Below are 27535 nucleotides of genomic sequence, written 5' to 3' on the forward strand. Positions count from 1 at the left end.
CCATCACCATCCATTCAGTGGCTTCAACTTTTATGATGAAATCTATTTATGGCCTTTTTTCTTTAGAGTGCTTGTGTGATGGTTATGGTTTACTGATTATTTAATAGATTCTCCCCAATGACTAACTTTGGTGTGCAGATTCCTGAGGAGACACAGTTAGTGTTTAGAGGACCTGCAGCATCTTTAGAATGTTGTTGTTTTGTCAACAATGAAGAGTTTATATCAGGTTCTGATGATGGAAGCATAGAACTTTGGAGCATGATGCGGAAAAAACCGGTTTTTATTGCAAAAGGTGCACATGGGCATGCGGGTATTCAACATCTCTTAGAGAATCATGGCGCTGAGGAAAAGCCAGAAGAAATGACATCATCACAAGTTAATGATGGCAATGATATTGGTAAGCAATTTGTAAATGATAATTGGAAATTTGGGTTTAATGTCATGCCACTGTTTGATTAAAATGCCAACATTGAACAAAAATAATTGATCTATTGAGAAAGGTTAAAAAAGACAACATTGAACAAAATGAATTAATTTGCATAGGAAGGTGCAATTAGCAATTATGCTAGGCAAAATAAGTGTCACAACTGCAGCTCTTCAAACTTGAAGTCTCTCTCTCTCTCTCTATACTATTCCGGAATCTCTATGGTAGATATTTTTTTAAAAATCAAGGATGAGTGGACTGTAAAGACAACCCCTGTAACTAGCCAAATTTGTTGCAAGAGAAATAATGTCATTTATTCAAAGAGATATAATTAATTGATAAATCATTGGTGCCTTTATTATACTGTTCAGTTGGAGAGAAATTGGGTTGAGAGAGAGTATTGGGTGTTTGATCATTTTGCTGCATAGATATTTACTGGTCTGAAATATGAGTAAATCTTCTGTATCAAGCGCATCTTATGATATTGTATTTGTATGTATGTGATCTGTGATAAACCAGATTTGAGTGAGTTAGTTAATCTCATTTGAAGAACTTTTATATTCTGTATCTGCATAGTTGAAGTGATTGAACTTCGTATACTACTGACTGATCGATTGTTTGGTATTGATAATCAGAAGTTTAAGAGCCCTGTGTATTTGTTTTAGCTTTCTATAAAAGGGTCTATATTTTGTGGGGCTGGATTTTCCACCCCTGAGTAGGAGGGTTTTCTCAGGATAAGTTATTGTGTCATTTGTTATCACATTCCTGTATTCTGGTTCGAAAACATTAACAACCAGAAGTCGTAAATAACATGTGAAAGTACTAATGACTCCTTTAAACCATCTAAGCTCATTGGTAAATTATTCCTCTGATCAGGCTGACACTAACCTGCAAAGCCAACACCAATTGCATTGTAAAAAAAATCCAAAATGGAGACATTACACGACCTACAAGTTTGGACCTTGTTACTGCTTTTTGGATGTCTATGTTTTTAACACGCTTTTGTTTTGGTTCATTTGTTTCTCTTTCTTTTCTTCTCTAGTTTATGTGTTTAAAACAATGTGTTGAATTTTTTGCTTGGATGCAGGAAATGGTAACGTAACACATAAAATGGGAAGTAGCTCTTCTGTAGAGTCCTGGGTTGGGGCTCTTGCAGTGTGTAGAGGGAGTGATCTTGCTGCATCAGGGGTTGGTGATGGAATTGTGTGATTGTGGGCTATTGAGAACAGCAGTAAAAGCCTTAAAGTTGTGCATGATATACCTTTGGTAAGAAATGAGATCACCTTTTTCTGTTCTGAAGTCAATGTCAGATGAGAAAAGGCCTAATTAAAATTTAAATAGCACCAGTGAGCATATTTTTAGTGGGAAGTTCATATTGCTGAAGTTAAATGCTAAGGTTATCTAATTCGACTCATTAAAAGATGATTGTCTTGCACTATTGCATATTGCAAATATATGTTACATTAAGGGCTTGCTTTTCTGCCTTTTTAACTTCTGATGTAAAACTTTCCTTGCATTTGAGTGCATATTGTTAAGATTATAGCTACAGTCGGATTGATTTAATCATAAGATACAATGTTGATATAATAAAGATTATATATGTATAGTGCATAGAGGATTATCAAACAACAAAAATGGAAGGTATCTGCCGGCAAAACAAACTTCATCTCAGCTATGGGAGTGAAAGAAGATAAGGTATCACAATTAACCTACTACCACGTATACTCGAGTCAATGGAATATAAGGATTGACTCATCAAACAAGACTTACATTGATACCTATTATTGAGCATCCACACTATGGAAGAGAATCAGGTCTACTATCATTTGAAGACTTGTTCTACAGACCATATTTTAAATACACAGTGCAGAAACTAGAATTGAACAAAATTCTCTTCACACAAAAACCTACCATTGCTGAATTGTAAAGGAAGATGAATATTAATAGAAGTTATCTCAGAGATTCATTCGAATGCTCCAGCAATATTCTCTATTGGCAGCGTTGGTACTATAAGCATCAATGATTAGACTCAATTCAGACATCAATATATATTATCCAGTTTTCTATAGCTTAGGATGACACCTCAATCAATTAATAAAAATGATTGATAGAAATAATCAAGAAGGAAGGAATCACATAAGTCAGGTCCAGTCAGAATCAGGGACCAGTATAGAACCTCACAATTATATATCATAAAAAATCTCAGTTTCTCTTTCAGCTATCAGACAGAAATTCAACTCTAGGGTAAATTCATTAGTCGCAGATGACTATGATGGAAAAAGAGGGATTACAATTTATAAATCGAATAATATCCCATATGATTGGAATATAATCAGACAATGAATATCCAACCATGGAATACACATGGAAGAATACATAGTCAATGGTACGAATGAAGATTCAGACTTTGTGTCTATTCAGCATATGTCAGAAACTACTGATGATCATTATATACAAATAACATGCTAACAAAGCATAAGTATCGACCCAAGGAATAATATTAAATCAACTATTTTGGGTATTTGCTGAAAGGTGAAGACACAGAAGAATTTTGTGATGCTTATTATTGATATAATCACCGAATTGGAGAAAAGGGAATCGATTCATCACTTAGAACATACGGTCAGTATTTTTGCCACATATAAACAAACAATGATGGGGGTCTCATAGGAAGTCGGTCCATTTCTTACTTAGTTGAGGAGTTTAATGAAAAATCCAAACTGATCCAAATTAACACAAGGCACTATTAAAGACTGCAATTGTATCATCCCAATCTATGATAAGTCAATAACCAAGATCGAACTAGACAGCAATCATATTTGAGGACATTGATTATTGTGAAGAAAATGGTTTGGAAATGTCATCATAACAAAAATATGGTCTCCAGTTGTATAAGAAATTGATAGCATAATTTTAGTGATAAGGAAGTATGAAATGGGAATGTTGATTCAATGAGTAAGAGTGTAAGAGTGTAACGTCTATTGTCAAAATAAGATAATTATATTATCACCCTAAACAAATTGAGAGAAAACTTACCAAAAGGAAGGGGTCATCACAGCGGTAGCTGAGATAGGAAATACGTGATCCAGTTGAACAATGTTTTGTTAATAGGGATGGTAACAATCATGTTCATCTTCAGAAGAGACAAATATCATTAAACACTTCTAGAATATATCTAACATAAAGTCAAATTTGGAAAAATCTGCATATTTGGAACAATGTTCACTATCGCACCATATGATAGAGGGGCTACATCAATATTATGGGGGGGATATGACCATTCACCATAATACTTGTATCATGCATGGAGGCTTATGATGGATTTGGGGATGTTTTCAATAGCAGTTACACATTTTCTAGACCTGTCAATCTGAAATGACTTGAACACCTCATAGTGTTACTAGAACTTTTCATGTGATACAGAGTCTCAATCCATTAATGTACCTTGCAATTTTCTCAACATCATCATCCACATGTCCAGATCTGATGTCCAATCTATAGAATTCCTCGGTATATTCTTTCACAGTCATGTCCCTTTGTTTCAAATTTTGCATCTTTCTCAATAAGCTAACTTGGTAATCAGCAGAAAGGGATTTGTTCTTTACCTTGTTCACCATCTTTGGCCAAGTTCTTATCTTCTCCTTTCCTCTCCTTTGTCTATTAGTTTGCAAGTGCTCCCACCATAATGATGCATGACCTTTCAGCCTAGTGACTGCAATCTTCACCTTTCTGTTATCAGGAGTGTTTTCATACCAAAAGAACTTCTCCATATCAGAGATCCAATCTAGCACAGTATTTGTATCCAATTTCCCATCATAAGGGACAACTTCTATAGTAGGCTTTGAATTTGCCCTAGACAATAATTGCAACAATCTTTCCTCATCTCGATCTTCTTCAGATTCTGGATTATGGTCTAGTGTTGCTGCTTCATCATCACTTACATCTTCAAGATGCGCTCCTCTCCTCTGGGCTGTCTCCACATCATCTAATCTGGGTGCAATTTGTCTTAACTGATTCAATATAGCGTTATCAACATTATTTCCTCTACCACGAACCATCTTTACAAATTAGGTTCCTGCAAGATCGTAACCCTCTGCAAGTTATAGGTCAAATCCACAGATCTGCCACCCTACAACCAGATCCAAATCAGGGTTCTACACGATCCAATCTCCACAAGGATGAACTTCGGGCTCTGATACCAACTGATGCAGGCAAGGGATGAATAACTAGGGCCAAAGGCACACCCAGCTATCAAAACCACCCTACAAGAGTTAACACAACGGAAGCAAACACGAGGAACAACACCAAGGAGAGGGAGAACAAGGATATATTTATTGATTCATCAAATATTCAGCATACATGCCCAGCTGTAAGGCCTTTTGGGTTACGACCAATTACAAATGTACAACTTCCAGATCTTCAAATCAGCTTTTTAAATCCACATATCTCTTTTCTATTGAACTCTCCCCAAAAGTCTACCTTAACCCTAAACCTAAACACCCTACTTATACTTGCCAAAATGGCTTACGGATAATTCTAGAACATGGAGAAACCACAAGTCGGCCCTCATCAAATATAATTTGACTATACCAAAATTAAATGTGAGCGAAGTCGGCCCAATTGGAACTAGGCAGAATGAACTAATGTGCAGGATTATAAAGAAACCCAGGATGCTCCTGCATCACAAGTTCTCTACAATTGTATTTTTCCACCTCTCCCACTCTATTTCACTTGTTTAGGTTTGTAACTTTATCCTATTTTTCTTATGCTTTCTTATTTTCATCTTGATGATGGATAATTGAGTGTGATTTGGAACATTGATGCAAAATTATTCGACACAATTTAATCCAGAAACTCTTATAGGTAATGTTAAATTATTTCGATAATTTTGTGGATATATTACTTCAAAATAATTAAATTTATATAAGGCGATTGTAATGTTGATTTTGTTTTTTCAAATTTGTACCCTTGCATAATCTTAATTTTATTATTACAAACCCAAATTAGAACCTTGTGACTTAGCGTCAGCTCGTTGTTATTCCATACTGGAATTGAAATTTGGATCTTTGAGCCACATATTTTCTAATTCAAACGGGCATTGATCTAGGTTTTGATCTTCTTTGTGTAGTAGCTAAATTGAGAAGTGGTCAGATCCAAGAATAACAAGCATACTTTATGCACAAGTGGGAAAGATTTCCAGTTGCTACTGATCTAGTATCTTTAGTTATATTAAAAAAACTCAAATGACGATTTATCCAAGTTAAGGGTGCGTCTTTTAGTTTAGTGTTTGGTAAACTTGCTCCATTTACAAATAATATAAAGTCCAGTTATGATTGCTTCACCTTCTTAACAACCGCTAAATTATCTCATTAATAATATATTTTTGTTGAATTCTAATGTCCCCTTTTTGAAATAGGACCTAATAATAAGTAATAATAAAATAAAATTATAAGAGAACAAAAAATAATTTATATATAAAAATTTAATAATATTAAAATATAACAATACAAAATTAAGTCAATAAAGGTTCAAAAGGCATTAAATGAAAAGTTGTGACTCCTTCAAACATGACATATATAAATAGAGAAGAGAACTTCATTAGAAAGGGGAGAGAAAGGAGTAAAAAGGGAAAGGTATGAAGAAAGGAAGAATTAATAGAAGAAAAAAAAGGAAATTAAAAGATAAGGATGTGACTCCTTCAAAGGGCAAAAGTTTTGAAGGGTTGGGACTCTTTGAAAAGGTACTAATTACGAAGGCTTGTGACTCTTTCAAAGAGGCCAATTATGAAGGGTTGTGACTCTTTTAAAGGGCATAAATGATGAAGGGTTGTTATATTAATTGATAGGCTAATGTTCTCTGCAACTTGTGGTGATCTATGATAGGGACATTACAAGATGCGTCTAGTCTTGATTGAATATTCTTGCCTCTTGTGGGTTAAAAACTTAAATGATAAATTAATTACCCTAAGGGATGGATTTGGTTCTGGTTGGGCGTCCTTGCCTCCTGTGGGCCAAATGATGAATTGATTACCCCAAGGGATGGTTTTGGTCCCGATTTTATGTTATTGCCTCATGTGGCCTAAGTGGTGAATTGATTACCCTAAGAGATGGTTCTGGTCTTGGTTGGACTTTCCTACCTATTTTGTGGACCAAGTTAACTTTGGCTACATTATATTCATGTGTTCCCTCCATTTTTTTTATGTGTATGTTTTGTGTTTTAATGTTATGCTTTGTGTTTCGATATATTCACTTGTTTTCTTTGTGAATGCTCCATGTTTTCACGCATTCATGTGTATGCATCATGTTTTCAAGTGTACGATCCATGCTTTGCTTTATGTTTTTAGTTGATCTAGAAGAAGAGAATAACTAAGAGTGAACAAAAAGATATGAATTTGTGGTATGCTATCATGCGAACATTGGTATTTGCAAATTCAATTGACACCATTATGAGATGGGCTTGATCTTTTTTCTAGAAGAAGAGAGAAAAAATTCTCTCAAGCTTTGTCAAGTTTCTACTATTGATCATAATTCACTTTCAAAATAAGGGAGAGAACACATATGATAATAATTGTGCAGTGGAAGGTGGATATGGATGAGATTCCATGATCATTTAATCATTGCTTGAGGATGAGCAAATTTGGGAAGGGCATGTAACGTCCCCTTTTTGAAATAGGATTTAACATAATTAAATCAAAATATAAAAGGATAAAAATAAAATATAAAGTAATAAAATAAATATTAATATATAATATAATTAATTTTAGTTAAGTTGGTGAAGGGTCAAAAGGCATGAAATGAAAAGGTGCAACTCGATCAAACATGTGATATATAGTGGGAGGAGAACTTCATTTGAAAGGGGGAGAGAGTATAAAATGGAAGGTGTGAAGCAAGGAAGATTAATTGAAGAGGATAAATAGAAATAAGAAGAAAATAAGGAAGTGATTCCTTCAAAGGTCAAAAGTCTTGAAGGGTTGTGACTCTTTGAAAACGTGGTGATTTTGGAGGTTTGTTACTCTTTGAAAGAGGGCCAATTTTCAAGGGTTGTGACTCTTTCCAAAGGCATAATTATTAAGGGTTGTCTCATCCAAAGAGGGGTAAACCTTTGCAAAGGGAGCCACGATGAAGAGGTGTGGTTCAAGCTCACATTGCAAGATATGAAGGGGCAAGTGTTTCATTTGAGGACATTTAGGGAGAGCAATTTGGGGAATATTATATTATTCTCAAAGGCAGCATTGATAAGTGTTGACTCAATTCTAATGAAATGTGGTGACCCTTTTACCAATAAAGTATACAAGAGTTATCATTCCAAGCCAAAATGGAGGAATAACAGTAAAAGAGTGTTATGCAGATTTTGAGAGTAGACTGAGTAGAAGAATAACATTTGATAAAGGAGATTGATTTAAGAGATCAAGCTGATATGAAAAATTGGACTTTCGGTATTCATACAACTTATTTCATCTTATTTAAGTAAGAATTGCGACTCTAACTGCTAAGAATTACAACTCTAACTGCATTTTTGCTCTTGCTTCATTTTGGATTTGTGAATTCAGAGCAAACTATAAGTTGTTCTGAAAAAGGACATCACGTGAATAGTATCAATAAATATGATAATTATTTTCTTGAATCCTTTTTTAATTGTGGAAAAATATTCGATTTGATATAATATTAGTTCTGAAAGGGGACATTACATGAATGGTATCAATAAAGATGATAATTTGTTCCCGAACTCTTTTTATTAGTGCATATAGTTGGGCCATATACATTTGATCAAGAAAAATATTCAATTTGAGCAAAGATATAGGTAATACTACTAATTTTACTCATCACTAGTGTCGTTCTTTTCAAGTGATTTCATGTTTGATAATTGAGGATCTCTTGTTGCACTTGTTCCTATTCTTCTCCTTGTATTGCATCCGCTTATCTTTCATTTGGAATTGGGTTGGCTGTTTGCTGATCGATTCCTTGTCCTTTTCTCATTTCTCCCTAGGGGTGAATATTCCCCTACTTTTTTTGCACCTCCAAAAAGATTCAAGGTGATATCAAAGGTAGATTGTCCTTATATATCCAAATATCCCCCTAACAAAGTATGATTTGTATGCAATATTATTTGCAAATCTCCATTTCTACCTAATTATTGCCAGGTTTTGGGGTTTGATTTTGTTTCTTATTTCTCGAGAGACTCGGTTCTTCCAAGGCTAGCAGTTGTTTTGAATTCTTTAGCAATTCTCTTTGATTTGACCACATTTTGAGCAGTTAGGGTAGAACTCTGACAACCCTTGACTTCATCCTTTTGTATTCAGCTCCTTTCTTAGGTCCGGATTCCAATTGAATATGGCATTGTGTGGTAGGTTTAGGAAGGCACAAATGTGCACATATAACCAAAATCATTTTATGATTTTATTTTATCAGCCATTATGAAAGTGTATAGGTAATTGTCTAGTCCTACCAGGAGCAAAGAGCTCCAGTTTTAGAGTTCGGTTATACATTCTAATCCACAATTGTGTATTCAAAACATTGTGGTTAGAAGGGTCAAAGTTTGGCTCCTAATCCTTGATGTAGAATCCAGCTCGATCCATTAGCCAAGGTGTCCCTTATTGATTTTTTTTGAATCTTTGATTCACACTCAACTTGGAAGAAGCCTTTTGCAGATTTTGGACTTTCACCTCTTGCCCTTCCTCTTCTTGCCTCCTGAGACTTTCCTTCAATTGATATATTATTCTGCTTTATTGCTCCATTTTTTTGTGCTCCCAATCTTTTTGTCATTTCTCTGCATTTTTCCGCTCTCTCTCTCTCTCTCTCTCTCTCTCTCTCTCTCTCTCTCTCTCTCTCAGATTGATATTTAATTATATTCTTATTTTAAATTTTTGGGTCTTCAGGCTGGTACACAATCACGATTCCATTAGTATTATGTTTTATGCTATATTTCTTGTTTTGTGCATTTCATATGCTCTGAGGCTATACTTTATTTTGTTTCAAATATTAAGCCTATGTTCATGTTATGTCAGTTATCTAAATAGATGCCTTGTTGTGCTATGTGGAAAACAGACCGGATTTGTTAATTCACTTACGTTTGCACAGTCTGGACGATTTCTTATTGCTGGAGTTGGGCAGGTACGCTTTTTATTTTTATACGCAATCTGAGTTCAGTATGATTCAAAACCATTGTATTTTTTATTTTCAGCTTATATTGAAGGTTTTTATTTGTTGTTTCTATGGTGGGCAACAACAGCTCAAGGTTGAATTCTTGTCTGTTTTTGTTCTAACTTCTAATATTCAACAATCTAGAAGAATGCCAAAATTTCTAACATACATGCATTGACATTGCATTTTTTTGGTAGGAGCATTCTTCTTTAATGATAAACGTGGTCTTGCATTTATGTGGTTGCACCTAATACTTCCTATTCTCCTACTGCTGAAACATTGATTTATAAGGGGTAGTCTATTTGTTTAATTGCTAGATTAAATGTGCATCATGCCTCTATCTCCCTAGCTCAAGGTTTCTTTTCTGATAAAGATTCACGTACCCATATACCTTGTATCTTGATTTACCATTTCATTAAGCTCAAGTATTGGACGACCGTGAATGATAAATAACCTTTTTTGTGAACACAAATTCATAATTGTTTGCACAACTTGTTATTTGGTATTTTTATGAACCTTTCTCAATTGATTAAAATTTTGAATGCAATGTTGGACCATTTTTATACCTTTCTTGAGCAACAGCAACACTAGATATCTTATGGACATGCAGATATCCAAGGTAAATGCAAGTCGACCTACACGTTTAGGTGAACATGTGATGTCTGTCCCTTTTGGGATTTACTTGGATTAAGCCCAAAAATAAAAAATCAACTTCAAGATGAGAATGCATAATGCTCAGTGACATAAACTTGTAATAAAGTTGCCCACTCTAAAGATCCTAATTGGAATTATTTTTGGTTTAGGATCTACACTTGTCAATAGTCACTAGAAACTTATATTACTACAATAAATATTAATAATCCATAATAGCTTTTTAATTACATAAATCCATATTAATATCTAATTCCACATCAATTTCATTTTGAGCAATTATATTCCAATATTTAATCATATTAGGAATGTATTAGGAATAGCTTGCATACTGCAATCCCAAGGATAATTGTTTTTGTATTCTGAGAGCATGCGCGGAGCTCACATCCATCCATCCCAGGTGGCCTACTTGATAAGACTCTCAAGCCCAAGGGCACTCAATGCCCTTGGTCCATATGTATGACAAGCGTAAGGTCTCCTCCATCCCTCAGTCCACCCTGGAGGTTGCTGTCCTTGTTCTGACTTGGGGGCATGCAACTCGCCTCAACCCATGAGAATGGCTCCAACCATCTTAGAGTGGCATACTTGATGGGGCCTCAAACTTAGGGGCACTTAATGCCTCTGGCCTACAAGCATAACAGTCATCTTGGTGGGCATGCTTGGGTCTCATGAACTTCAAAATATGTTCCTAAAGGAAATTTCTTTATCATTGCCAGCAAAATATCTCTTGATGAATTAATAGATTTATTCTCAAACAGATGTAACAAGTACACACACACACACTCACACACCCCTATGCACGCACGCACACACACAAGTTGCTGCTCTCTATTTGTATTTCCAAATTGATGTCTATGATGATTGATTGAATGAATTCCTTTGATTTGTTGATTTGAGGTATTGGTGGATGATGATCTAAGATTGTTGATTTAGTAAAGTGATGGTTGATTGCTGGATTGTTTTTATCTTATTCACAAGATGAAGTGATGATTGATGATGATTTGATTGACCTAACTGATTGTTTGTTTGCTTGATTTCTTTATGGATTGTTGATTGATGGATGAATGGAGGATTTGTTTTGTTGGATTTTGGAGTGATGATTGAACATTGAATGCTTGAAACGATTTCTCATTTATACTTCATTGGTGAAAGAGTCACCTCCTTTCATAAGAATTGGGTCACAACCCTTCTTTGTGCCTTTTGATAATAGTACCAAAAGTATCTAATAGAAAACTGACCTAGCTATTTATCCAAGGTTAGAAGATTGTATTTGGGGCTTGGTAAGTTCACTCAACCCTACACCTGTTAACGATGCAATTCAAAAAGAACTTAATGTAGTCATCATGCTTACGAAGGACAAGAACTGTACAAAGACTCAAAATCTCCTAAGCCTTTTAGTTTTTATAAAGACAAATGAAAAAACCATTGATGCCTTACAAAGAAAGGAAAGAGTCTATGAAAAAAAAATTGTGTTTTAAGTGCAAGGAAGAAAGGGAATAGGATATATTTGTAAAAGACAATGCGAAGACCAAAATTTGTATTTTAGCTACCAATAACAATTGATACTAGGCACGTGTGGAAAGGAAAGTCGAGCATGCTGTATGGAAGCATTATTTGGCAAAGTAGTATAGAAAGGAGGGAAAGAAAACCCTAGCAAATGAAGATGGGGTGAAGAAGGGAAGATCATGGGAACTTAGCCACCATCTCACAAGCCTCCAGATCTTGGGTAGTGGGGCATTCTACAACTTGATCAACAAAGACTTAGTTGCAAAATTGAAATTGGAGATTAAGGACTTCAATGGTTTTACAATGGGTCAATTTACCAAGATAATTCCCTGAGTAGAAATTACTCCAGGGAAACACCCTAGCGAAGAGGATTTCCGTGTAACATTAGATGCCAGTGAGAGATTGGGTACTCGGATACGCTCCTTGGGATGCTTCATTTTTGACCTTCCAAATTTGGAGATATTTTTCCAACATAATGGAGTAGTAGTCACTTTGAGAGGGTTACTTGATAGATCACCAAAAGTAGTCTCATCTCAAATGAAGAAGAGTGGTTTTTTAACCACTAGGGTTGTACCAAAAGGTCGACCTACGAATACTCGATACAACCACTAGACTTATAGAAGACACATGAGTCAGTTAAACCATGTTGCGAATCCAATGAGGGATGTTGGCCTATTGCTAATTTAGCCGATAGGCTATTTGTAGGAACTTTGTTCCCAGAAATTAAATTTTTGACGAAAAAGTTGTCAGTTTGGCCGAAAAATTGTAAATCTTTCCCATTAATTATTATCGACCAGTTTTTATCTCACTCCACTTTTAACTCTTGTTTTGATATTTATTAGTTGTTATATCCACTTTTAAATATTGTTTTTCTTTTTCTATATATTTAAAAAAAAAAACTATTACTTGTGATCTCATATTAGTTCATGTTGTGATCTCTATTTATTTAATTTTTGATTCTCAAAATTGATTTTGGTTTTAGCTTTTAAATTATTTTATTTTGTTCTAATGATCGAACATTGAATGCTTGAAACAATTTCTCATTTATACTTCATTGGTGAAAGAGTCACCTCCTTTCATAAGAATTGGGTCACAACCCTTCTTTGTGCCTTTTGATAATAGTACCAAAAGTATCTCATAGAAGACTGACCTAGCTATTTGTCCAAAGTTAAAAGATTGTATTCGGAGCTTGGTAAGTGCACTTAAGCCTACACCTGTTAACTATGCTATTCAAAAAGAACTTAATGTAGTCATCATGCTTACAAAGGACAAGAACCATACAAAGACTCAAAATCTCCTAAACCTTTTAGTTTTTATAAAGACAAATGGAAAAAACATTGATGCCTTACAAAGAAAGGAAAGAGTCTATGAAAAACAAATTGTGTTTTAAGTGCAAGGAAGAAAGGGAAGTAGGATACATTTGTAAAAGACAATGAGAAGATCAAAATTTGTGTTTAGCTACCAATAAGAATCGATACTAGGCAATTGTGTGGAAAGGAAAGTCAAGCATACTATATGGAAGCATTATTTGGCAAAGTAACATAGAAAGGAGGGAAAGAAGACCCTAGCAAATGAAGATGGGGTGAAGAAGGGAAGATCATGGGAACTTAGCCACCATCTCACAAGCCTCCAGATCTTGGATAGTGGGGCATTCTACAACCTGATCAATAAAGATTTAGTTGCAAAATTGAAATTGGAGATAAGGACTTCAATGATTTTACAATGGGTCAACTTACCAAGATAATTCCCTGACTAGAAATTACCCCAGGAAAACACCCCATCAAAGAGGATTTCCGTGTAACATTAGATGCCAATGACAGATTAGGTACTCGGATACACTCCTTGGGATGTTTCATTTTTGACCTTCCAAATTTGGAGATTTGTTTCCAACATAATGGAGTAGTAGTTACCAAAAGTAGTCTCATCTCAAAGGAAGAAGAGTGGTTTGTTAACCACTAGGGTTGTACCAAAAGATCGACCTATGTATACCTGATACAACCACTAGACTTATAAAAGACACATAAGTCAGTCAAACCATGTCGCGAATCCAGTGAGGGATGTTGGCCTATTGCTAATTTAGCTGATAGGCTATTTGTGGGAACTTTGTTCCCAGAAATTAAATTTTTGACTAAAAAGTTGTCAGTTTAGCCGAAAAATTGTAGATATTTCCCGTTAATTATTTACCGACCAGTTTTTATCTCACTCCACTTTTTACTCTTGTTTAGATATCTATTAGTTGTTGTATCCACTTTTAAATATCATTTTTCTTTTTCTATATATTTAAAAAAAAAAATTACTTGTGATCTCACATTAGCTCATGTTGTGATCTCTATGTATTTAACTTTTGATTTTCAAAATTGATTTCGGTTTTAGCTTTTAAATTATTTTATTTTGTTTTTTATATTAGTTTATTTTTTTCTTTAAATATTATTTTTAAGTTTCTATAATTTATTTAGTCAATAAAATATTTGTTAGAGATGTTGCTATTTTTTCATATTATTTTTTTGTATTCCTTTTATTAATTTTTCATAATAGATTTTTTGAAGGGGTTTTTTTAAATGATTTTTTTTCATATTTGATAAATTGAATTTAAATAAATAATATTTATTAATCTATTTAAAAGATTTTTAATAAATATTATGTTATTTAAATTGAAAATTATTAATAATCTAATTTGTTCACAGAAGATTATATTTTAAATCTCCATTTTTAACTATTGTTTTTCTTTTCCTATTTATTTTAAAAATAATTACTTGTGATCTCCACATTAGCTCATGTTGTGATCTCTATTTATTTAGCTTTTGATTTTTAAAATTGATTTTGATTTTAGTTTTTAAATTATATTTATATTAGTGTAGTTTTTTTAGTTTCTATATTTTATTTAGTCAATAGAATATTTGTTAGAGATGTTAGTTTTTCATATTATTATTTTTTTATTTCTCTTATTAATTTTTCATAATAGATTTTTTGATTTTTTTTAATTTTAATTTTTTTTCATATTTGATTACAAAAAATTTATCGGTTAATTATTATTATTTGTGGTTAAAGATTTTTTATTATTAGTTAAGCTTGAGTAGATTTGAACCCAAAACCTCCCAATTAAGAGGCTCACAATTTACCATTATGTTGTAGGCTCTTGCCTTCATATTTGATAAATTGAATTTAAATAAATAATAATTATTTATCTATTTAAAAGATTTTAGTAAAATGCTATGTTATTTAAATTAAAAATTATTAATAATCTAATTTGTTCACGTAAGATTGTGTTTTAAAAAATAATTTTATTATTGAGCACCTATCAAATTATCGTTGCAAGCACATGTATGCAATTGCTAGTAATCCCCCTCCCAACATTGCTCATTGCGACCTGCAAGGATTCAAACTTGTGACCAAGTTCTGATATCACTTGTTAACTGCTAGGGGTGCCGTTGCACCAAGTGATCGACTTTTCAATGCCTGATACAAACTACTAGACTTATTGAAGACACATGAGGTTGTTAAACCATGTCGCAAATCCAGTGAGGGACTATTAACATGGTTTGTGCAATGTATGACTATTAACAAGACTTTTTCCCAAGGGAAGATAGTTCACATTGATATCCAACCCATGTAAAAAGAACATAGGAAGGTATTTGGTGATATTCCTCTAGGACTACCCCCAAAGAGAGGATTTGAACCTTTTGCATCCATCCTGGTGCTAGTTGAGAAAGTCAATGGCACTATGAAGATGTGCATAAATAAAAGGGTGTTAAAACAAAAAGACAAGAAAAACTCCCCTACTTTATCCCAAGAATTAACAGATTAATTAATGAATTACACAAATCAAAATATTTTTCCAAGATCGATTTAAGGTCTAGGTACCATCAAATAAAAATGAGAAAAGAAGATATTCCCAAGACGACTTTTAGGTTGGACACTTGAATTTTTGGTCCTACCCTTTGGCTTGACCAATGCCCCTGCAACATTTGAATTGTGCACGAATAATATATTGAGGAAACAACTAAGGAGGTTTCTATTGATCTCCGATAATATCCTTCATTACAATAGGACATGCAAAGAACATATGATTTATACTATGTTCCCCCAAGTTTCCTGTACAGGGATGGTGTTCGATGGCAGGATGGGTTTTTAGGATGGCAAATTTTTATGGTGATTTTGGGGATGGGGGGGATGGCAAACGGGGACGGCTATATATATATATATATAGAAAAATTAAAAATATATGTTCAAATTTGCAAATATACACATCATTCATATGAGCATGTCATTTAAACATTATAGAACCATAACATACAACATTTGAATGCCATCTAGGAAATAATATCCGATTTTAGTACCCAATTGTCAAAATGCATAACAATATCAGTGAACGCTGAACAATAAACATTAACAATTGTCAATATCAAAATGTCATAATGATAAACATGATAAATCTGAAAATCAAAATCAAAATATGCCCAAAGCTATAGGCCCAAAGGATAGAGGGCTGCCATAAAGTAATAAGTATCAATGTATCATAATCATGTTTTTTTTTAACTTAAAAAACAAAACATAGAAAAATGAAGCAGCTTGGTGCTCCTATTTTGCCTCTATTGCCTTTTAGGGCATTTGGACGGGTGGGGCCAACCTAGCCGACCAAGTTGGAGGCTTTAAAATATTTTTTTATGTTAAAACTTTTTTAATTTTATGTAAACAAAAAAGGGGGACGGCCAGCCATACCTAGTACGGAAAGGGAATGTTCGGAAAGGGAACGTTTGGACGTTCCCTTTTCGTACTGGGTACAGCTAGCCGTCCCCCATTTTTTCCCTCTAGCGTCCCCAAGTTTTCGAGATGTCCCCTGCATTTTTTCACTTTTTGGGGACGGCTAGGGGACGTCCCCTACTTGTCCCCCTCGTCCCTAGGACGTTCCTGTCCTCAAAATGTCGGGTTTTAGGCCGGGTATGCATCCTCGGGGAACATAGGAATTATATTAAGCGAGTTCTAAGCATTTTGTGACAAGAACCACTATACACCAAGACTTGCAGATTTGAATATGGGCTAGAGGAGATTTTGTACCGTAGTCATCAAATCAATGCACGTGGAGTGAGTGTCGATGAGGATAAAATTAAAGCCATCAATAAATGGTCAACTAAGAACCCTAACACATTTATGGGGATTTGTGGGAATATGCAATTATTATTGATGGTTTGTAAATGGATTTTTTGAACTGGCCACTCCACTCACAGGCTTAACTAAAAAGGGCGCTTTTGTATGGAATAAGCGACTCAATAGGCTTCTAAGAAATTAAAAGAGGTATAGGAGCTTATGCCCTATCTTAGCCATGCTTAATTTTACGTTCTTTCATAGCCATCCTTGATTTTACGTTCTTTCAAATTGGTACTCCATCTATGACAAGAAGAAGTTAGCCATCATGCATACCCTATAACCTAGTCAAGACTATTTGGTTTGTGGGAAGTTCCATGTCAAAATAGATCATAATAGCTTGAGATTCTTTATTAATCAAAGCACCTAAATGAAAAACAATATACAAGCCTATAAGTTTTGATCTTGATTATGTTTGTCCCCAGATGCCCTATCATAAGGATCCCACCTTAACTCCATGAAAAACATTGGAGCCAATTAGAGGAATGACATCATTGCGAAATATGTTAAAGACACACAAGATGATAATATTCTAGAAGGAAATATGCTCAATGAAGAATACAAAGTAGTAGGAAAACTTTTCTTGTACAAGAATAGGCTTTCTTGGTACCCAATTCTAAAATGAAGGACACGATTATTAAGGAATATTGTGGCAACTCGTTAGCCGGTCACCATGGATTTGACAAAACTTACAAAAAAGGGGAAAATACTTTTGGAAGGGACTTAAAAAAAGATGTCCTTTGATGTGTACAAAAATGTATGACTATCAAAGAAACAAAACTGAAGAAAGTCATCCAGTCATGTTCCTACAACCTTCATCCAATCCAAATGAAAAATGGGAATTATCTTTATGGAATTCATAATCTGGTTACTCAAGGTTGAAGGAAAGGATTGTATGTATGTAGTGGTGGATTGTCAAGCTCTGCAAATAGTTGAAACTTCTAACCGCATGACCTTGCAAGTTATCAGTGGTAAAGATAGTTCCTGAGCCTATCTTGGTAAGTTCTCTTCCATTTAATAGGTACTAAACTTACACCCAATACAAGCTACCATCCCCAAATAGATGTACAAACAAAGATTGTAAACAAGTGATACAAGGATACTTGAGGAACTATGTCTCTAGACAAGAAAATGAATGGACAAGATGGTTGCACCTTGGTGATCATTGTTATAATACCTCCAACCACATGTCATTGTTCATCCAAGAAAGTTGAGTACCAAGGGCCAAGGACTTTGCACAACAAAATATGGATATCGCGAAGACTCTCAAGGGCATCTAGCATCGTACCTGGAACTAACAAAAGATCTATACCAATTGGAATTGCATTGAGAGAACGCTTGAAGTTGGAGGTTTGGCTTTCTTATGGTTACAACCTAAGTTATCGATTCAGATGCGGATATAGGATGTAGGATTTTTTTGGGTACGGATGTGTTTAAATTCTTTGCATATTAATAAATATGCAAAGAATTTAAGAAATTTATAAATACAAGAACTTAGAGTTAGAAACATAGAAATAGACAAACATACATCATTTGATAGTATCGTATGATGCTTTACCATTGATCAAGATTCAAGATTATTTATATGTCAATTAAATAGTTCAAACTTCAAATTTAACTTCATAGCCACAATTATTCATGTTCTAGACTCCATGTCCAAACTACAAAATCAAAAACATAGTTCACGATTCAATGTTCACTAATCAGAATCATAAGGATTCTCAAAAAATTCTGTATCCTCCTCATCTCCAACATTTGCAAGCTCCATATCATTTGAACCAAGAATGGTTCCACTTGCACTAGATGCACCCTGTGTCATAGACCTATCATCACAATCATCCACCATCTTAGTAAGATCATGAAGTGTTGCATCCAAGTTTGCACACTGAGGGAGTACATCCCAAATTTTGGCTGCCCCATCCAAGTATTCATCATCCTTATGTGACAAAAGATGCAAGCTGGTATGAATGTAGACCAAGTCCTCAGCTTTCTTTGACCCCAATTGGTTGCGCTTCACTGAATGGATATAAGAGTATGTAGCCCAATTCCTTTCAGCAGCATAAGAATTCACAACTCACATTGTGTTCACAAAATTAATTTTTAAACATACAAACGAAAAGCAAATGACAATATGATAGATGTTAAACACTAGATTGTAGAATACAAGTTGTATTCTAAAAACAAAAATCAAAACTTACTTGTGAGATGATTTTGATTGCAAGATGTTGTAGATGTTGGTATGGCTGATCATACATGTACCACCATGTGATTGCTCCCATTTCATTTTGGTCCTTAATTGGAAATGGAGTAAGTGTTGCTCCGAAAGCAAATAGTTAAACTCTAGCCTCACCTTTTCATGCATCTCATCATCTTCGAAGATTCTTGCAAAAGCTTTGGAGCACCCATTAGCAAACTCTTCATCACCATATGGTGCAATTCTATCTGGCATTGAAAGTATTGCCTCACTATAATACCTGAGAGATAAAGCATATGCAAGGGGGTGCAATGGGGTAGTCATCTTCTCCCAATGATGAAGAATTACTGCTTCTGCTTTAATGCATAAGGCTTGACATTCTGTAGGGTCACTCTCATGTGCTTGTATAGAATGTTTTACCATCTCAATCATGGTGTCCATGCCATTGTACACATCTTCCAAGCAAGGTGTATCTGTATCGGCAAAGTGAAGCATAGTCATGATGGGCTCGGTGATATCTAGTACGTATTGCACACGAGTCCACCAACAATCATCCAAGATCATACCCCTAATCTTTAGGGCTCTTTCTGTATTTGAAGCCTTCCACATACCCCATTGAGGACAAATTACTATTTGGCTCAAAGCGTCTTGCACCTTAAGAAGTCGTCTCATAACAATAGTAGGAGATGCAAAACGGGTCTTAACAACCTAAGCAAGTGAACAATATGTCAATTGACAATAAAAGTGTAAATATTAACTAAATTGCAAATCCATGAAATTTAATAATTACAAAAAATTAATTTACCTTCAGCAACTCCAATTTTGAGTACGTTCTAAAAATGGATTGTGATTTTTTTCCAAACATTTGTGTGTCCTCTCCCTTTTTGTATATTTGATTCACCTAATCTATTTGAGTGCCAATCTCTTGCATGATCAAGTTGAGGGAGTGTATAGTGCATGGTGTCCAAAAAATATGGTTATACCGACCCTCAACCAAAGCACCAACTCCCCTACAATTTTTGGCACTGTTTGTAACAACTTGGACCATATTCTCACTACCCACCATATCTATGGCCTTAATGAAAATATTAGAGATGAATTTTGAATCCTTCACCTCCATCTAACAATCAATTTCCTTTAGAAACATTTCCCGTTTTGGGGACACTGCAATCACATTAATTAATGACCTGTTTCTTGTATCTTCCCAACCATCAAACATAATTGTCACACCCAAAATTTTCCAAGCACTTCTAATGGGTTGAAGTTCTTTCTCTATAGAAACTCTCCTTTTGCAAGAGTATGGTACACACCTTTTCATACCCAGGACTTGTGTAATCATTTGGTGCTTCTTTGATGACTCTTTCCATTTCCTTCCAATGTGGTGATCTTACCAGGTTGAACGCAAGGCCATTAGCATAGAGGCAACGTGCAATGGCTTCATTAGCGTGGTCTCTTGCCTTCATTTTAAATGTAGAGTGCAATGGGCCTCTTTTTTGGGCCGATGCACTATTTTCTACTTCTTCCTCCTCTCCCAGTACAAGTACTTGCATGAATGAACGTTTGGAGGATACAATTGGTTCCGGTTCAATGGGTGATTGCATTTTGTTCATTTTTGAGGAAGGAGGTTGATAATAACTTTTTTTTGATCTTTTAACCAAACGATCGACAACTTCTTGTTCTTTTATGAACGAAGCTATCTGTGCATCAAACAACCCCTTCCCCTCTGCACCTTTGCATATTCCAAAGGCTCTACGAACTGGGCCCATAAAATGAAGTTTTACTCGGGAATAAGAGCTATTAAAAGGCTTTCTTTTGTTACTTTGATAATAACTACAACTCCAACTATAGGAGCCACCACTTGAAACCTGTGATATTCTTGTTGCATGTCTTCATAGAGGAGACCCTAAATTAATTTTGAAATTATCCCCTCCTTCCCCTGCCATTGAACTCTGACCTTGCCCTCCCTCCCACTGAACTTTGACTACTAGTGGTCCTAACTTCTGGTGGCAACCATTCTTGCACAATACAATGTAGTTTCTTTCTATAATAAGAAATTAAATAAATTTAAATAAATAAAAAAACTATGAATATCAATTATCAAGCATACAAGTAAAAAACAATGATACAAAACCATTCGAATAGATACCTAAACTTGTTTCTAAATTTCTTTAGAAAAAATAAATTGAAACAAACATGGAAGATTTCTTCACAAACTTCCAAAGATTCATCAAAATCTCAAAAAATTTCATTGAGACACTCAAGAATAGGATAAAATGCTTACCTCTTTGTGTTTTAATGAACTTGTGGAAGTCAACTCTCGCCCTACGATGATTCCTCTTTGAAAATATAATTAAGTTGCCTTCAAAAGGCCAAAATGGAAGCCAAATGAGAAGAGCAAACCCAGCTGCAAAAAAATGATAGTTGAATGGTTGAAAGGCCTCTATTAGGGCCGTTTTAGGGTTTGGCAAATAAAATGTTATTAAAGTGCTAAAACGTACATGTTTTAATTTTCTTGTAAAAGTGAAAAGTCATTGTTTTTTTGTTTTTCTGGGCTGACGCACGTGGATGTGACTGGAATTTCCCGGATGCCACCCACAGGCATCCAAATGTGGACGGAAGCCTACAATGCCTACATTGGTATCCTAGGTTACAACCACAAATAATTTTCAATCAAGGCTAGTGGAGTGGAAGCTCGATTTTTCGGATAATACAAGATTATTAGAGAGATGTGATAGCTTTGGAATTGGAATTGTCTGGAAATATTAGAATCCACAATATATTTCATGTTTCCATCGAAGGCAAATTTATTTTTGAAACTTGAAATCTTCCTTGCTATGCGGGAGAAAAGATTATAGAATAAGACTTCCGAGCTATGGGGAAGAAAAGATAAAAGAATAAGACTCCCAAATTATTGGTTCAGTGGAGAAAGGCCTGCCTATAGAAGATGCTACATGGGAAAGAGAAGAGCATCAATTGTCTGAATTTGAGATTGCTTGAGGATAAGCAATATTGGGAAGGGCAGACTGTCATGGCCCCGCAATAACCTAAAGTAAAAACAAATATTTAAATTGATAATGAAGATATATGTATTCCACCCAAAAAACTGTTACTCTCCTCCAGTGAAGGTGGTGATGGTAGTTCATCGTCTACAGCAGACCATGGATATTGATGATACATTTTTGTCAAGCAGCAGTACGCAATCGATTATGTATTAAGAATATTACTAGTTGTGTTGTGAATAGATGTTAGAGATAGTCATAGTTAAGAGCAACCACCTAATTAAGACAAGCGATCAAGGCCAACAATTAGTTGGAAACAGTCACAGTACATTCGGGAGAAGGTATACCATATGTTGGTTGACAGATTTATCCTTCAAAATGAATGATACAGAAAGACTCAGAATGCCCTAACAGAAGAACAAACTCAACCAACAGTTGGAAAGACTATCATGGAATTGCTAGCTTTCCTCTGAATCGAGAGCTACAGCTCCCTCCTAAAAGATATTCAATGAATTAGTTACTGATTATTTCTTTAACTAGAAGACACGAAGGCAACTGACATTCATTCATCAATACGAAATGAATGTGATTACATGAAAGATTCAGAGAAAAATAAACAAATGATCAACAGATCACATATTCAATCTTCCCTATTACAGAGAAATCAAAAGGGAATTTAATATCTCTATCTGCAAAACATGTATACATAAACCAACAGATTCACATTGCAAACATCTACTTGACAAGATGATACAGGATAATATTAAAAAACATGAAAGAAACAACCAACTGATTTATTTCAATCAGAGAAGTAAATATCTGGACCAAAACATCTAGGATACAAACTTCTCTTTAATTTTCAATACACAACAAAAATGATCCTTGGATCACTTTTAACCCTGCCATTAAAATCTAGCTGCAGAAAACACAAATATAATTCCCCTTTCTCTCTGTTACAATCAGAACTTCGAAAACCATCTTCTCTTCCCTGTAGCCTACAGACTTTCGAGAAAGAAGCAGCCTTTTCTGGCCCATCTTTTTCAATAAACAGATTCCCCTGGAAAACATTATTCAGTTTTGCAACTGAATCTTGAAAAGGTCCCTCTTCATTGGTTTCTCACTTTTCCCTATTTTAAAATATCTGACCCTTATGTTTACCTTTGCTGTAAGGAAATATCATTTTATTTTTACCAATTTCTTTACTATTGACAAAAAAGTCTGCACCCTTGCTTGAGGTATGACCCTCAAGCGACCTTGTGTAACATGGAAACAACCTTCAAATGTGCGACTTGCGCTCTGAGGCTGAATCTTCGGAGAAGGCTGGCTTCCTTACTATTATGCACCTAAACTAAAACTGGGAAGGAAAAGGGAGAACTGAAAGAGAATGTAGAAAGGGAAAGGGGGTGATGCTCCGAGATAGAAGTGTGGTCACAGCTCTGCCTATGACTGCACTACACAACAATGAAAATCCGGAATACTCTAGTCTTGACTCTATTCTATGTCAAAGGAACCACATGCAGGTTTGGAACTGATTGAAGTGCTGAAAGGAAAGATATTTCACTATGCAACAATTACTAATAGACTTAACACAACATATGAATCAAGAAAACAGAAAGGAACTATTCACTACAAGGCAAATACATGCACTAGAGAGCAGAATGGTAAGAATAGGTAAGAAAATGACAAGTTTTATTAATGGAAGGCAAAGTTGCAGTTACAATAACAGTGCACAAGGCTCCTGTCATGAACCAGAGAAGAACAGAGAAGAACTCAGAAAAAGTATTTACAACTTGTCTTTATAGAGCAGGCATAACTCGGATCTAAACTATGGAGTTCAAACCCCAACCTAAGTGGAGTTGAATTGCATAGAGCAATAAATGAATATCAGAGTAAAATCTGATCTTAAAATCAGCTTGCTGTAGTGAAGTGACAAGAAGGGCAAAACAAATGCACCCAGCTGTAAGAAATCAAATCCCATGAGATTTGATCATTACATTCAATAAAGAGGCATGGAGATGCAAAGGTGTTGTGCAAACAAGGCCTAAGAATGTAGTTCAGCATTAAAGAACAATCCTTGTAATGTGTCATGGCCGCAACAAATGAATTCACACCACTGTTAGAAAATGCGTGATGGGATAACATGCACTGTTAACCTGCAACAAAATTGTAGAGTTAACCCGCGTGGAATAAATATGATTTGCCCCAAAAAAGATGAATCCTCGATGTAGATCTTCATTCTGAAATAGACGGCCCAAATGCTGCAAGAAATCTCCTCAACAAGTGAATAAAACCCAACTGTAGATCAAGATCTTCATAACAAATGGATGGCTGAGATGCATACATAAATTTTAAAAGATGCGTCCAGATCTAAGGCAGCTATGCAAAAATACAAAAACCATTGGATCAAAAGCAACCCAACATAAGAAGAATTTGCCATGTGGCATGAATCAGTTGGTCAACACATTCCCAATTGCACGGTGGAGGAGGCAGCATGCGATTTCATGAAAGCAAAAGGGTAAGCCTTCCGAAATAGCAAATTTCGTTATTTTGGAAAGAGGAGCAAAGTCATTCTCTAAAATGGCGAAAATGGTTAACCCTGACAGAAAACGTGTGTTAACCCGCAACTTGACAAATGAGACGACCTAGTTCACTAGGTCAAAGAACACACTGAACTAGCTCGATTGATGAAGGAACCGAGTCAATTTGGTTCATGAAGAGACCGAGTTAACACAAAATGTTAACCCCAACCTAATTATGTGTTAACCCACAAAAAGAAAATAGTCCATTGAAGATATCCCTGATCGGTTATTGATGGTGGGTTGAATGGGAGGCAAAAATGGCTAACACTTACGTTAACTCTCCCGTGAACATAATTTTCACCTTTAATGAAAAGATTTAATCTCTTAATAGATATTAAAAATTGCTAATCTGGGTGAATATGGTTTCACTTGAGATCGCAAATATATATCCAGGTTTCCTGTCCAGTGAATTTCACCTTTCAGAACTTTGTGTAAATATTTTCAATTGAGTAGCAATACTCACTTGGCATATTGTTGGGCCTAGAGAGAACTATAATTTTTTAATTCTCAATACCATACTTCATGCAAAATGTTGCCTTTAATCCCCTTTACTTCTGGAAATGGATATAATTTTTAATTTTTTGATGTACCTTTGCCATTCAAGGGTAAATTTAGGAAAGTTGAACCCACTTTGTGTAAAGTTTCTGCTAATTCTTTGTTCTTTCAATCAAACTATTAGTTTAGTCTTGAATTGCTGAGAATGGTCTTCTAAATATTATGAATATTCAAATTGTTGAGGAATTTAACACTTATCTTAAATGTAGATCCAATACTCTACAATCGATCTTGATTGAATTAGAATATCTCTGATTTAGAATTCGTTGGATGTAAAATGCTTAGAGGAGTAGACTGCTGTAATTGTGTGTCCTATAAATTGCATTTACAACCTACTATATATCCTTTCTAAAGGGTATGTCCCTTAGAGGGACATAACCCTTCCTAAATGAGCACTAATCAAACTCCTTCCTAGTCTGCGATTCATGAAGATATAATTAATAGCACTTAACAAACTAATTGTTAGTTTGGTTAAACATTATAATCTTGTTTCCTAAGAAGTCGCTGGCCCTTAGAGTCATATATAAAATGCTAATTTAGAGATATATTATACTGAGAAGAACATTTATGGTCTGTACTATCAAACCTGTAGGTGATCAGGTTAACATTATTAACACTCCCTCTTAAACTGATAATCCTATAGAGAGATATTATATCTAGCAATACCAATACAGAAGAATTAATACTCTCTATCTATTTGATTCTTCTTAGTATATGGTATCATAGAACACATGATACAAAGTCATATTACTAAACTTGTGGTATGACAAATCACTACTACTAGTGATATTATACAGGATAAATTTGAAGAGTAATCTCTTCGTTTATCCAAATTGTGATTTCATAGAAACTAGTATCACAACAATATCCAGAGTTTAAGATCTATCAAAAAACAGGATAACCTCAGAGAAGAATAAAATTCTCCCTTTATCCAATTTGTGACTCATAAACATAGCAATGTCTACATCACAATATGATCTTGAACTCATCTAGATCTTACAGTAGAACTCTTATGTTTAACACATTATCTAAGAGATAGTCATCTCTCATAATGTTTTGTACAAGTGTCCATTATTTTTCAGAGATCATCACCTCTTAAAATAATGAATACAAATGGTGGAGCCATAACAGTCGATAGCTTGACAAAAATAAAATTATTTTATTAATAATCAAAAGAGTACAAATGGATTACAACTCAACCATACCAAGTCTCCTCTCGAAATGTTCTATCTTTACTCTAGATAGAGGTTTGGTGAGTATGTTTGCTGTCTGATTTGCAGTACAAATGTATTCCAATTTTACAGAATTCCTGTCTATCATATCTCTTACATAATGGTAAGAAATTTCAATATGTTAAACCTGTCATGGAAAACTGGATTCACTAAGAGTTTGATGGAACTCTGATTATCACAATGAATAATCGTAGGATTCATGGCTTGCCCAAGTAAATTAATAATCCTACAAGTAACTTCCTCAGCCAGACTGCTTCATGAGAGGCCATTGCTGTTGCAATGTATTCTGCTTCTATGGAGCTCTGAGCAACTAAAGACTACTTTTTGCATATCCAAGATATTAGAGTTGATCCTAAATTGAAACAGCATCTTGAAGTGCTTTTCCCGTCTTTAACACTTCCACCCCAATCTGAATCGGTGAATCCATGCAAATCTAAAGCAACTTTCTCATATTTGAGTCCAAAATTAAGGGTGCCTTGTAAGTATCTCATAGTGTGTTTAATCGCAACTAGGTGAATCTCCTTTGGTTCACACATAAACTGATTTAAGGCATTAACTGCATAGCAAATATCTGGTCTTGTATTTACGAAGTACATAAGTGATCCAATCATCTGTATGTAGAGAGTAGAATCTATGGAAGGTGATTCTGTTGCTGCTTCTTTAAGTTTATGTAAATTAGTCTCCATTGCAGAAGACATAGACTTGCAATTCCACATTCTAAATCTGTTCAAAATGTCTGATGTGTACTTCCCTTGATTAAGTATGATACTGTCAGAATACTGTCGTACTTCTAATCCTAGGAAGTAATGGAGAAGCCCCAAGTCTTTCATCTCGAATTCTCTAGTTAGATCTTTCTTGCATTGATCTATAAGATGATCATCACCTTGATTAATAAATCATCAACATACAATATCAGAATTACCATATCATTTTTATCTCTTTTATAATACAAGTTTGAATCAGCTTCATTCTTGGAGAATCCTAAGCCGGTGAGATATTTATCAATTATTTCATACCAGGCCCTAGGAGCTTGTTTAAGCCCATAAAGAGCTTTCTTGAGCTTGCAAACAAAAGTGTTAGGATCATGAGTTTCAAATCCTTCTGGTTTCTCTA

The 27535-nt window shown here is 34.8% G+C and overlaps 1 pseudogene; it reads left to right on the plus strand.

The window, feature by feature from the left end:
• The window catches only part of LOC149558778 (U3 snoRNP-associated protein-like EMB2271), a 45038-nt pseudogene that overhangs the window by 8875 nt on the left and 8628 nt on the right, over positions 1–27535 (plus strand).

This window comes from Cupressus sempervirens, chromosome 5 (assembly GCF_028749045.1).
Source record: "Cupressus sempervirens isolate cs-2001-9-10 chromosome 5, ASM2874904v1, whole genome shotgun sequence".
Taxonomy (NCBI): Eukaryota; Viridiplantae; Streptophyta; class Pinopsida; order Cupressales; family Cupressaceae; genus Cupressus; species Cupressus sempervirens.